General features: G+C 44.8%; 1 protein-coding gene and 1 long non-coding RNA gene across 4 annotated transcripts in view; one reads left to right on the top strand and one right to left on the bottom strand.

Annotated features, from left to right (window-relative positions):
* The window catches only part of Ccdc162 (uncharacterized), a 213,248-nt gene that overhangs the window by 188,730 nt on the left and 10,675 nt on the right, over window positions 1–13,843 (bottom strand). The window lies entirely within an intron of this gene.
* LOC147828707 (uncharacterized) lies at window positions 8,550–12,406 on the top strand. Of its 2 annotated transcripts, none has more exons than XR_015450315.1 (4): window positions 8,550–8,896; window positions 10,254–10,441; window positions 11,036–11,644; window positions 11,873–12,406. It is a non-coding gene; the product is annotated as an uncharacterized LOC147828707 (long non-coding RNA). The 2 variants fall into 2 exon arrangements; XR_015450316.1 differs by having other exon boundaries at window positions 8,553–8,896; window positions 11,464–11,644; window positions 11,873–12,396.

The following is a 13,843-nucleotide window of genomic DNA, read 5'->3' as shown; positions in this document are numbered from 1 at the left end:
GGAATGGGGAAAAAATAAGACCCAAGATGCATTATGTAAAGGTACAATTCCCAATGAGAAATGTAATTGTGTTGTATACCTACAATGTACCAAGAAAAGAATTTAATACAAAAAAAAATTTAAAAATTTTTTTAAAAACCAAGTGGTTCTTTGAAAATTGCCTACCCATATGCATAAGCTAAGCATAAACTAGACCCATATCTCTGACCATGTACCAAACTAAAATAAAAATCGATCAAAGATCTAAATTTTAAAATAGAAACATTTAATCTGCTGCAAGATGAAATAGGCAAAACTCTTGAAGATATAAGCATAGACAAGGACTTTCTGAATAGGGCTTCAATTGCACAAGAGAAAACAAAAATGATCAACAAATGGCATCGTATCAAATTTAAAAATCTTCTGTACAGCAAAGGAAACAACAGAGTGAAGAGACAACCTACAGAATGGGAAAAAATTTGTTGCTGACGATTCCTTGTCCAGAGGACTAATATCTAGAATATATAAAGAACTCCAGCTGGGGATTTAGTTCAGTGGTTCCACCACCTGCCTCGCAAGCATAAGGCCCTGAGTTCAATCCCCAGTACAAAAAAAAAGAACTCCAAATAAAATAACATAAAATTAGGCCCCTGAAAAGAAAAGTCCCCATCAAACAATGGGCAACCAAAGTGAACAGACTTCTCAGAAGTACAAATGGCCAATAAATACATGAAAAAATGTTCAGGGTCTCTAGCCCTTAGAAAAATGCAAATTAAAACAATACTGAGGTACCATCTTACTCCAGAAAGAATGGCTATCATCAAGAAATCAGATAACAACAAATCCTGGCATGGCTGTGGGGAAAACAGAACCCTTCTTCATTGTTGGGAATGGAAAATAGTACCACCATTATGGAAATCAGCATGGAGATTCCTCAAAAAACTAAAATAAGAAATTCAATTTGACCCAGCTATTCCACTCTTATCTTCCTGAAAGAGTTAAAGTATCATATTACAGTGACATGCATATCCATGTTTATAGCCACACAATTCACAATAGCTAAAAGTGGTCTATATGCCCATCAACAGATGAATGGATAAAGAACAGCTGAGTATACTATTGACATTGTTGACAATGTTGTATGTGGACTGGGACAAAGAAGGTGAGCAGTTGTAGTTTTGTTAACGAAATGGGATTGGAGCACAGGGAAACAAGACAGCATTAAAAAGAAAAGAAAATGCGGTAATGTGTAGATAATGAGTACTACTCTGCCATAAAGCAGGATAAACTTGAGTTATTTGCAGGACAATGGATGCACCATGAGGCCATAATGTTAAATGAAATAAATCAGACACACAACTTAAATATCACATGGCTTCTTATATGAGAAACCCAAAATATAAATAAAGAGCAAAATAAAAGATAGATAATAGGAAAATACAGATGGAAGGAGTGAGGAGGGAGGGTAGGGGGAAAATGCATCCAGGAGGAAAGTGAAGGGAATGGGATGTAAAAAGAATTAAGATATGTTATGTACATGTACCAAGTCCTCAAGATAAATGTCATCACTATGTACTTCAAATACATACTAATAAAAAAGTATACTATGGTAAAAATGGCTAAATATTATACAAGTAAAGTTCCTTTACTTTTCATAGTCCTGTGGCTATTTGCATAGGTTCAGTGAGAATCTGTTTTCTTTTGTATAGGTAATAATTAACAAATCAACTTGTAAATCATTATCATGCCAAAACTCTCATGAAAGTATGCAGAGCAAGTTCATTATCAACCTAGTCCAAGCAACTTGGCAGAGGTGAATTGAATGGTTCTTTGCTCCTAATTTGAGTATGTGAGCTAAGATAATGTTATGGACTTCACAAAGCCTCAAAAAAAAGTTAACTTCTAAATTGTAGTTATTGCATGACTCTAGTTTTATGAACCAGACCTACAAGAAGGTCTTTATGAATTAAGCATTGCTTTTATTACACTTACATAATAAAACTAAGCATTAAAGTAATAATGCTGAATCAGAAGCCCACTAAGCAAATTTATGGTCAAATCCATGCTTTAAGGGAAATACAGTGGCAAACTGACACCTTCACTAGGGGCCATGTGGTAAGCAATATACAGCACATTCAACTGATACAAACAAAACACCACTGCAGTAAAGGAGGTCTTGATTGTGCAAACCTTTCACTTTGCAGAAGAAATGTTTGGCCCTTGCTTGGCTCCTGGAAGATAACCTCTAAGTCCTTGAAATATACTGCCTGATAAGAGTGTTTCTGATTACCTGGGGGCCTTAGATCATGCTTGATAGTCTAAGATAACAATGTATGGTGCAGGACTTGAGCCATGTAGTGTATCAGTTTGACCTCTGCAGGGGCTGAAGACTGAAGAAAATCCACATGGGCTCTCAGGCATACCTATATGCCCAGATACCAAGACTTTGAAGAACAACTTTCATTGGCAATACTCTGAGAATGTTGCCATGTATTTTGGGAGAACAAAGCTGTAGCAGACATCCCTGCCCAGAACTAGCAGGCTATAAGTGGCACATGCTTCTTGGTTTCCATAATTTGGCAACATTGTTTTATATTAGGGGATCAGACTGAAGCCCTACTCAAACGGACATGTCAGATGGCAGACTGGGTGAGTATAGCTCCTCCTCCAATGGCTCCACCAAGGCCTAAGCCCTGATCTATGAAGTGGCAGGGCTCTGGTGAGTTACCTGCAGCTGAGGTCAGTGTGACCCCAATTAAAATCCTTTCCCATGTCTTATGGCTTCTCACTGACCCGATGGGTTGCTTGCTAATTGCACCCTGTCCCAGTACCTGTTTGCTCTACCCAAGCAAGATAAACAGTGCTTCCTCCCTCAGAGCCCTGCCTGGCACTATCATGCCAGGTGTTTGGCAGTATTTCACTAGATGCCTTCAAAGCACACCCTGCTCCCTATTCCTTCCCATGGTGGTATTCAATAAATACTGGATGTGCTTGGGGGCCTTTGTCTTTGCTGCCCAGAGCAGCACTGATCAGTCCTAAGACCCAGATTTTTCTCTAAGTCTTGTTTCTTGTCTTTATTCTTTAATTAGCCTTATGCTGTCATGGCTCAGAAGAGACCAGGACCCACTGCAGGGATTCTAGTAACTTCTTTCTCGTTCCCTATATGAAACTGTCTATATGACTTCACTGGAAGAAGACAATTGGAAGCTTCTGCCTGCTATCTCCTAGATTTTGCCCTGTATGCATTTTTTAGTTGATTTTAGCCCATATCTTTTTGATATAATATACATGAATATAAAAGCTTTGAAAAAAAAATAAATAAAAGCTTTGAGTCTGTGAATCTTTTAAGTCACTGAAAATGAAGGTTGTTTTGGGTACCACCTGAGGTAAAACACTAATTGATGTAAAGTAGAAACAAAATCTCTATTCCAGTTTTCTTTTTTTTTTTTTTTTTTGGTACCGGGGATCAAACTCAGGACCTTGTGCTTGCGAGGTAGGCACTGGAACCACTGAGCTAAATCTCCAGCTGTTTTTCATTTTTTTTTTTCTATTCCAGTTTTCATTTCCCACGTAGATGAAACCTTGAGTTGTTCCTATAAGTTACTCTTTAATAACCATACTCCTCCTGATTTTAGCAATGCTGATATCTAAAAGTATAATGTGATTTTTTTCCACATATGGTAATTATTTGAGAAAACCACCATTCCACTGCTCCCAGGGCAGAGGAGGTGAGCCAATCACACCACCCAGGAGGAGGCTCCCTGGGCACCATTCTACTACTCCCATGGCAGAGGTGAGCCGTGTGGGCACCAGCAGCACCGCCCGCCCCTGTGAAAATGAGAAGATATGTAAACAAGCCTCAAAAACAGATTTCCAGATCACCTACAGCAACCCCAAAGTGAAATGAGATGGAACACTCTGAGATGGAACACTCAACAACCTGGACTCCCTGAATTGGCAACAAAAGAGGGTCTGGAAAAAATGAAATCAGAAATAATTTCTCACATAACAGCAGAGATTGTGCCCATAGTGCAAGACATGATTAATAAATCTAGAGAGGACACAGATAAAAAGATAGAGGATCTAGGAACATGATGGAATCCCAACACAGGAAACAAATGGGATCCATAAAAAGATACAAACAGATTTCCAGGAGATTAAAAACTCCATAGAAAGTCTATGCAGCAGAATGAACCAATATGAGAACAGAATTTCAGATATAGAAGATAAGATTGCAATTAGTGAACAGGAAAAGAAAAATTGCTTCAAAATTGTAAGGGAACACAAGAAATCAATCCAGCCCCTGCTAGACAATGCAAAGAAGAATAACGTAAGACTGATCGGAGTCAATGAAGAAGCAGGAGAGAGTGCAGATGACATAAAAAAAAACCTTTTCACAGAAGTGATGGCAGACAACTTCCCAAACAGGGGAAAAGAACTTGACATACAGATATGTGAGGCATACAGGACTCCAACTAGCCTTGATCAAAAAAAATCTACACATAGGCATATAATAGTTAGGATTCCAGACACCCAACAGAAGAACAAAATTCTACAAGCAGTGAGAGAAAAGAAACGAATCACATACAAAGGAAAGCCCATCAGGATCACAGCAGACGTCTCAGTGCAAACCCTCAAGGCAAGAAGAGCTTGGAGTGATGTATTTCAAGCCCTAAAGGAAAACAGCCTCCAACCCAGATTGATGTACCCTGCAAAAATATCTTTAAAAATTGATGGAGAAATAAGATACTTTCATGACAACGAGCACCTTAGGAACTTCATGAATATCAAACCAGCACTCCAAAAAATTTTAGACAATACCCTAGGAAAAGACAATGAGGATCACAACCCCAGGAAGCCCAGCAGCAGGAATCCGTTGTATGTGACAAATTAAACACAAAAGGGGAGAATCCAACAAAAAGAAAAAGTCATGACAAGGCTTTTAAAACTTTTAACTTCATCTCCCTAATGAGTGTATAATTCAATCTTGTTATTGTACTGATTAGTATTTTTCTGATTCTAGTGTTGCACACCTTTTCTTGTGCTGAACTGTCTATCATCTTCCTGTGTCTACTTTTTAATTGGGTTGTTTATTAATGAGCTGTAACAGTTCTTTATATATTCTGGTCATAGGTTATATGCATTGTAAATATGGTCTGTTTAATGACTACTTTCCATTTTAACGATGTCATTTAAAGTTCTAAATTTTGATGCAATCTCATTTATCAATTTTTTTCTTTTATACATCAGGTTTTTTGTATCCTAGGAAGTTCTTGCCTACCCTAAATTCATAAACATTTTTCCTTATAATTTCTTCTTAAAGTTTTATAGTTTTAGTCTTTCATATTTAGGTTCATAGATCCTTTCAAGCTATTTTTATGTATGGAAATAAAGGGTTGAGGTTATTTTTTTATATATGGATACCAGGTGTTCTAGAGTCACTTGCTGAAAACACTATCTTTTCCTCTGCTCTTGAATTGAGTTTATATTTTACAAAATGTTAATGTTAAATAATCTTTCAAAACTCAGTGGACCATATATGTGTGGTTCTATTTCTAGATTCACTGTTTTATTCCAATGATCTATATGTCTTTCCTTACACTAACACTGCCTTGATTACTGTAGCTTTAGAAGAAGTCTTAAAATTAGGTACTAAAGGTCTTCCAACACTGTTTTTTTTTTTCAACTTTTCTAGGTCCTTTGTACTCCTACATCACTTTTAAATTTCAATATCCAATCCTTCATTTATAGGAAGTATACATAGACCTGAATTTTTATATATACCTTGTGTTTTCTAATCCTGCTAAATTCAAGTACAAGTTCTAGGGGCTCCTAGAGATTTCTCAGTATTTTCTCTGTAGATGATCATTTCATCTACATAGCAAGATTTTGGTTCTATCTTGCCAATCCTATCCTAATTGTGTCATTTTATTGCCAGACTATTTTGGTGGGGACTAGGTTTCAAAGTTTAATGGACAGATAAAGAGTAAGCATATCTGCCCTTATTCCCCACCTTAAGGAGAAAGCATTGTATCTTCTCCATTCATACAAGACGTTCTCACTGGAAGTATGGAGTACATGTCTTTGATCTGTTGAGAAGGTTCTGTTCTACTTCTAGTCTCCTGATAGCTTTTACCATGAACAGCTGTAGAATGTAGTCCAATACTTTTTCTCCAACTAGTGACAGGATCATATGGCTTTTTCCTTTCCTCTGCTAAAATGATGACTTTTGGGGGTGGATCTTCCAATGCTGAACCAACACTGCCATCCCTATAACAAAACCACTTTCTACATCCTGCCACATCTGACTTCCAATAGTTTGTTTTGTTAAACAAATTTCTATCTATGTTTATACTTTTTTCTTCTATTATCTTTATCCAGTTTTAGGATTAGCACAATGTTGATTTCCTAAAATGAGGGGAGAAGTGTTCCTTCTTTTTTCTGCTTTAATTGTTTGATATAGTTTATCAGTTAAAACGTATATAAGCCTGCTGTTGTCATATAGGTAGGTTTTCAAGCTAGGAATATACTTTCTTTAATAGGTGCTATTGAAATTTTATATTTCCTCCAGAGTTAGTTTCAGTAATTTGTCTTCCAAGGTACTTCTTAGAAGTTGTCAAATTTATTTCAAAACATTTTTGTAATATGCTTTCTATATCCGTTTAAATTCCGTAAAATCTGTGGTAATGTCTCCTAGATCTTGATATTATAATTTTAAAAATGTATAACTGATATTGTGTAACAGGAAGAAAAGGTCTAAAGGAGCAGGGGAAGTGGGCTGGGTAGGGGAAAGGAAAGAAGGGAATAGAAAAAATATGAGAAAAGGAAAAAAATGGAAACAAAGTCTTTGCAGATAGGGAAGGGTGGAGTGGGTGAAGGGAGGGCAGGGGAAGGGGAAAAAATAAAAACCAAGATACTCATGTAAAGGTACACGATCCCAATAATGAATGATGAATGTAACTGTATTTATACCTAAAATGTACCAATAAACTTAATGGGAAAAAAAAAAGAAATGAAAGTCTCCACCATACAAACACATGTATAAGAATGATACCAGCAAAAAAAAAAAAAAAAAAAAAAAAGAATGATCCCAGCAGCTTCATTTTTGAGGTCAACACTGGAAACAGAGCAAAGAGATGTTTGTAGACGGATGTAGGAACAGTTTGTTTGTGCCCCACCCACACAATGGCCCATGATGGCTCCGCCCCTGACAAGAAGAAGCACACATGAAACCCAGCCTGGTTTTACCGCAATAAAGATTTATACTGAATGGTCCCAGCTCCATCCCCTCTAGAAAGGCAAACTCTCTACCACAGACACAAAGCACATAATCTGCTTGGGATGGGAGGCCAGGAGGGGATAGCAGTGGCCACAAGAAAAGTTCTCAAGTGATGTGTGAATGTGTTCTTTGGCGATCGATGACCTCCACAGCCCCACAAAGACTGCACCTTGCACTCACCATCTGCTGTCCCCTCACACTACGTCACAGCACTGAACACTGCACTTTGCGACTGAGTTCAGTATCTGAGCATGAATAGTTATCCATGTGTACCTGAAAGTGAAAACCTGCTATGACCCCTCCACTCAGGGACATCCAAGGGTTATAATTTGAAACTTTTTTGTCCTTGAAGTCCCAAGTTTGGGCCGGCAAACCCTGTTACAGGAGAGATGAAGGAAGACAAGAGAGACAGAGAATATCTTTGTTGGGGGCCAGAGGACTTCCTTGGAATGGAGTGAAGCCCTGAACTGACTCAAACCCCCAGATTTATTGAAGAACAACACAGGCATAGAGTCCTGCTAAACACAAATGTGTCTTAGGTAGCAAGACAGGCAGGCAAGCCATGATGACAGTTTGGCTGAATAATTAACTTTTACCTGATTGTCCCCTAGGGAGCTTCCTTGTTTTCCCTAAGGTCTATCTCTGTCTGAGCTGACAAAACATCTCCTCTTAAACATGTTTTAGTCCCTTGGAGTTAGTAGTCTTGTGCCTCTAGTCAACTCAAACAGACATTGACTATTGGGTGTTGCAAGGAACTCCACATTTAAGGAAAATTATGATGGACATTTTTATAACATCTCCATAGTCCCTATTGGAATTGAACTCAAACTGAAGTCAATCCAAGAAAGAAAATCACCCTAAAATCCAACAGATCTCTAAGTGCTGACACTGAGGCCTGTGTCTTAAGAGAGAATGAACCTTTTAGATGGAAAAGCACACTGCCCACTGTGCCTGCTGCATCTTAAGCATTTATGTATTTGTACATTAAAACTTAAAGTTCATCTGGCCGGGGATTTAGCTCAGTGGCACTGCACCTGCCTCGAGAGTGCAAGGTCCTGAATTTGATCTCCAGTACCAAAACCAAAACCAAAACAAAACCAAAAAACTTAAAGTGCATCAAACTCTAGCACCACACACAGGTTTTCTACTCTTCCATTGCTGTTTCTAAGGAGCCCACAGATTTATTCCAGTGTGAAAGGGAAGGGGGCCACAGGGTCTTCTAATTAGAGTGGGAGGCTCAGCTTATGGACCCCAGCACATGACCTCACTTCCTTGGCAACAGGTCCAAACAGAACTCAGAACAGTCTAGCGACGGTCGCCTAACAGTCACTTGGCTGGAGACAGTCAGCAGCGAACATGCTGTGCTGCTTTCCCAGGCCTCCAGGCCGCAGCCTCAGGACCCCGCCCAGGGAAAGCACTTGGGAGTGAGTGAGAGGATGGATCACTGGGTCCAGACGCTCCAGGCCACTGGCCAGGAACCTTCCTGCCCTCATGGGCAGCACAGGGCAGGTCTCACCAGACCCAGCGACCACTGGCCCTGAGATGAGAGGGAGCCCAGGGCAGGTCTCCCTGGGCCTGGCCACCACACACTCGGAGCCACTGAGTCCAGGACAGGACCATTTAGGATTGGCCACCTCTGTGAGTCCCCTGCAAGACTCCCACCCTTCTTCCTCAGTGTCTGAGTGGTGGGGTGTGATAGGGGACCCAGTATGAGTGAAGTTCCTCCTGGGCAGGAACTGGTGCCGGGAGGCTGGGAGCCTGGGGTCCTGTCACATGGCCCCCCATGGCAGGGCTGGCAGGAGGAGAAGGGCAGTGCCCACTGATGATCCACAGCCGGCAGAGCCATCTCCTGTCCTCGTGGGGCAGAAGCCTATAACAGAGCTGTCTGTGTTTCGAGAGCACAAGGTTATCTGGGGCAGAAACCTCACAAACTGTGGTGAGGCAGAGCCTCGTGCTTCCTGCCAGCTGCGGGCACTGTCCCAACAGAGCTGCACACAGGACATCAGTCTGGAGCTGGTCACTGGGGCCTGTGTGCCCTGTGCTGGGACAGACACCGGGGCCCATGACAACAACAGGTTCCTGATCAGGCACAGGGTATGTGTGTGAGCAGAAGGGGTTCTGTACTGAGTCCACAGGACGACAGAGAGGACCCTTGGGGGACAGATAATACCTTCACTATCTCCATGCAGGGCTTGGTAAACAGGGGGCCAGGGTCCTGGTGCCGAAGGAATCCGGGCCCCTTGTCCTCAACCGACACATCCTCTCTGCTCAGCCTCCACCATGGCCAGGGGCAAGGTCACTGTCCACATGTTGGTGGGAACATCAGAAAAGGGACAAGGACAAGGTGTCACTTCGATCCTCTCATAATTTCATTCTGTCATTTCACCTCCTTGTATCTCCTGGCCCAGGTGTCCATGTGGCACTCGTTAGATGTCCAAGATCCCCAGGCTAAATGACCTTCCACAAGGGAGCAGTGAACACAGCCGTTCAGCCTCACATGGGAAAGGAAGCTGGACCTGACTCTTCCTGGGCCATTTCAACAGGAACCTGGGGAACATTCTGTGTGGCCTCATAAATGGCCCTGGGGTCCCAGGAGGAGCCTCTGTTTATTCATCTCTACCCTGGGAGGGGTCGCGGGACTCGTGCGTTGTTGCTCTTCACGCACCGATTTACATACAGCCTCTTCTCAGCTAACAAGCAGCCTGTATATGTTACTATTTCTAGGTGTCCCTTCCGAAATTTTTTTTTCTTTTGTACCGGGATCGAACTTGGGACCTTGCACTTGTGAGCCAGGCACGGTGCCACTGAGCTAAATCCCCAGCCCTCCCTTCTGAAATTTAGCTTTTAATATGAGGCTCATTGTTTTCAGCTGGGGCCTCCTGTGCTGCTCTGGTACGAGCCATTATGGACAATTTAGAGTTTGATCAAGTTTTAATCCACAAACCTTCCTAATGATTGAGACCTCATTCCATGTCTCCCCACTGTCCCATCACAGATTGGAAATCAGGTGGCGGAGAGCCTGTCACAGGCCTGCCTGGTGAGGATAGTGAAGACAGGCTGGTGGTGCACCCCATCGAAGCCCCTGGAGAAGCCCATCCCGGGTAGCTGCCCCGTCTGTGGCGTCTCCTTCCCAGACTCCTCCGGGATCTGCATCGCTTCCCTACATGACAGGATGCTGGGAAGGTGAGTTCTGCTCTCAGCAGCACAGTGAGCCTTGGCCACTGTGGCTCCAAGTCTTGGAATGAGCAAGCACCTGCCTCAGCCTCAGCCTCAGTTTGCAACTCGGAACAGACAGGTGCGAGGAGAATCATACCACGATTGTAGGATGAAATGGGATCTCTGTCATAAATGTCCACCCTGGCCTTGGCCCTGTGGAAGACAAGCTGATTCTTACAGATGATTTTCATCCCCACTGGGAAGCTTTGCCTCCCCTACACTGACCCCTGCCATTGGGAGAAAGGTGTTGTGTTCACTGTGCAGGAGATTGCAGAGTCACTCTATGGGGTTCAGGGTGGGCACAGCACAGGAATCCTTGGGGGATGCAAAGGGCCCAGGCCCACTCAGAAGAGCGGGTGGGTACATCAGTGAACAAATGTACATGAAGACACCCTATTTGCAGACACTTTTCTGGGCACTGACCATGGTCAGATAACCAGAGCAGATGCGACCCCTGCCCTCTGGGATTCCAATGCTATTTGGGGCCCATACAGTCACCCTGGCCAGCAGAGCAGGCATTACTCACATTGCAGTAGATGAGACCCCTCCTGGCCTCCCTAGATGTGGATTCACAACAGTGCAAGAGGAGCCCAGAGGAGGCACAGACATTGGGCACCACATCGCTACATGAGCGAAAGCCTGAGGAGAGGAAGGGTGGAACAGTTGCAGAGTGTCTCTCACTTCTCAGATAGTGAGTTATGGAGCAGCAGCCCTGTGCCCTTGAGTGCAAGCAGAGAGCAGATGCCAGTCTCTGTCCTCGTGGAGCTGACAGTGGGGACAAGCAGAGAGACAGTGTCTCAGGCTGCCCTGAGGAAGGCAGAGGTGGTCACAGCACAGAACAAGGACTGCCTCCCATGGAACCTTCTCTCAGGCTCTCAGGACTGCCTGGGCCAGGACTGCTCCACTGGACATGGGGAGAGGATGGGGCCAGACCATGCACAGACTGGGCAGGAAGCTCATGTGTCCATTGCTGTGGGTGCCCCGAACAGGTAGTGTGGGAGGAAAGGCCAGGCCTCTCATTCTGCTGTCCACCTGCCTTCCCCGGATCCACGTCTTCTGTCCTTGACTCATCGCTGGAGCTGCACTCCCAGGAGAATATCCTAGCTGAACTCCTGGGCCAGCAAGAGCAAGCTGAGCCCATGGAGGCAGAGCCCATCGATGAGGAAAGGGGTATGGGTCTGTGTGCATGTGGGTAGGGGATGGGCCTTTGGACACAGAGAGAGCTTCCGGGTTCTGGGTGACCCGGGAATACTGAGACCCTCAGCAGTTGGTGGGTGGATGCAGGCTGAGAAGACTTCCTGGGGGTGGCTGTGTGCACAGAGCTCTCTGGCAGGCAGCAGGAAGGTTTGGTCCCAGGAAGGAGCATGGACAATTTGTGATGATTTTTTTCTCTTGCAGCTGCAGGGCCAGCTGCAGCCCAAGCTGAAGTCCCACCTGTAGAGCTTGTGCCAGCTCCACCTGCAGCTCCCTCCCCAGCTCTGGCACCACAGCCAGAGGCAGCGCCAGGAACCCCTTCTCCACCAGCTGCACAGCTGGGGATCCTGGTGGTTGCACGGCGGGCATCAGCTCCTGAGCTCCAGAAGGGGCAAGCTCCTGCCCCACCCCTGCCATTCCCCTCCATTACTCTTGGTCATGTTTTGGCATATAGTTTTGCTCTTATTTTCTGGGTTTATGTAAATAATAGAACTATTTTTTAAATAAAAGATTTTGGTTTTGTTCTAAACAATCAGCTTGGTGGCATGAAGTGCCTTCTCAGTGCTGTGCCCCTGTCACCGCTGTCCAGTTCCAGAGCATTTTCCTCAGTGCTGTACCCGTAAGTGATTCCTCCCCTCTCCCCTGCTGCTATTCCCGGGCCACCACTCATGTTAGGACCCTGTCATTTACCTAGTCTACATGACTCACAGTACTGCAATCCCTGTTCTCTTTGGCCACAGAATCGTGGCAGGGACTGATGAATCTTGTTTTCTGTAGAAGAGAAAATCCTAGATAGATCCTATCCAATTTTCATTCACCTATTCAGTAAGTCATCCAGGTGTTGTTGTCCACCAAGAAGTATTTATTGCAGTGAAATAATCTAATATAAATGAAGGATGAGAGAAAGGACATAGCCACTGTCATCCCACCAGGAACAGTGACTTTGCCCTAAGGTGCTCCCCCTTCCTGTCTTCATCTTAGAGTTCATTCAGGTCTGTGTGTCTTCGCTGTTGTGTGGGGGAGTGTGTCAGGCCACAGCTCTTTTGTCGTCCCATTTACACACTGGGAACATGTGGACACAAAGAGTTCACTGCCCTACTGAACTCTGCAATTTGAGTGAGAATTTCCAAGGAAACGTGAGTTCAAAAGGCACTGGCAGTGAGGGACAATGCAGCCTTTTAACCTGGATCTGAACTGCAGGGGACTTCAGCCCAGGAGCTGGGGACAGACTGCTGCATCTATTAAGAAGCTACCTGAGCACGCAACGAACTCGGCTGCCTTCGAGTCCCACTCAGGTGGCCATGACTCCAGTCTCCCAGCAAAAAAGAGGAATAGAGGTGGGGATGTTGCAGGCCTCAGAATGGAGAGCAGGGGCTGGGCAGCCCAGGTGGACGGAGCCACCTTAGGGCTCTGAGGAAGGCCCGTGTGGGGAGCTGGTGGGTGGGCCTGAGCTGGCCCAGGGCTCTGGGGATCAATTCTCCCTGGGGAGTGTGTGGTTCATGAGGTCAGTTCCCAGGAGGAGCCAGCCTGGCTTCCCCGTCAGGCCAGCAAGCACTAGACGCTGTCCTGAAGACTCTCAGGGGACCTGGATCCTCCTCAGCACTATGCAGGTGGATCTTGTCGCACTCTCAGGCAATCCCAGGGAGGCCGGGTGCTTAGGAAGCACAGAGGAGGGAAAGTGAGGCCTTGTCCCAATCCCTCCGTCCCAGCTGGCCGGTGGCTTTGGGGACTTACATGGCTCATCAGAAAAAGAGGCCATGAAGACCCCTCGGTGACTAGCTGCTCTTTGGGCCTGGGTGTCCCTGACCATGAGTATTATGGGTGCAGAGTTATGAGGAGTGTGGCCCCTCTCAGCCCACTGTGCAGAGCCCACCCTGCAGCTCTGTGTGCAGCCTGTGAGTCTCCAGAGGCATGTGTGTCTCTGCGCTGTACTCAGATCTCTGTGAGGCCTGAGGGGCCTCCTAAGGGGCCCCTCTGTGTCGGCCTGACAGCTCAGCACCTCTGCCTTAGGCCTCCCTTATTGCCTGCTTTGGTGAAGCACACAGCCATTTAGAGGACGGGGGACCCAGGTTCCACTGCACATAGAATCGACTGTCAAAGCCCTTCCCGTGCACACCCCAGACAACTGCCGCAGATTCCCTCCCAAGACGCCACCTCAGGGGGTCACAGCAGCAC

Source organism: Heterocephalus glaber, unplaced genomic scaffold (genome assembly GCF_053883595.1).
Source record: "Heterocephalus glaber isolate CG9 unplaced genomic scaffold, H.glaber_assembly_v1.0 deba00000942, whole genome shotgun sequence".
In the NCBI taxonomy this organism is placed as follows: domain Eukaryota; kingdom Metazoa; phylum Chordata; class Mammalia; order Rodentia; family Bathyergidae; genus Heterocephalus; species Heterocephalus glaber.
Note: the sequence above shows the minus strand (reverse complement) of the source record. Positions and strands in the feature narration are given on the sequence as shown.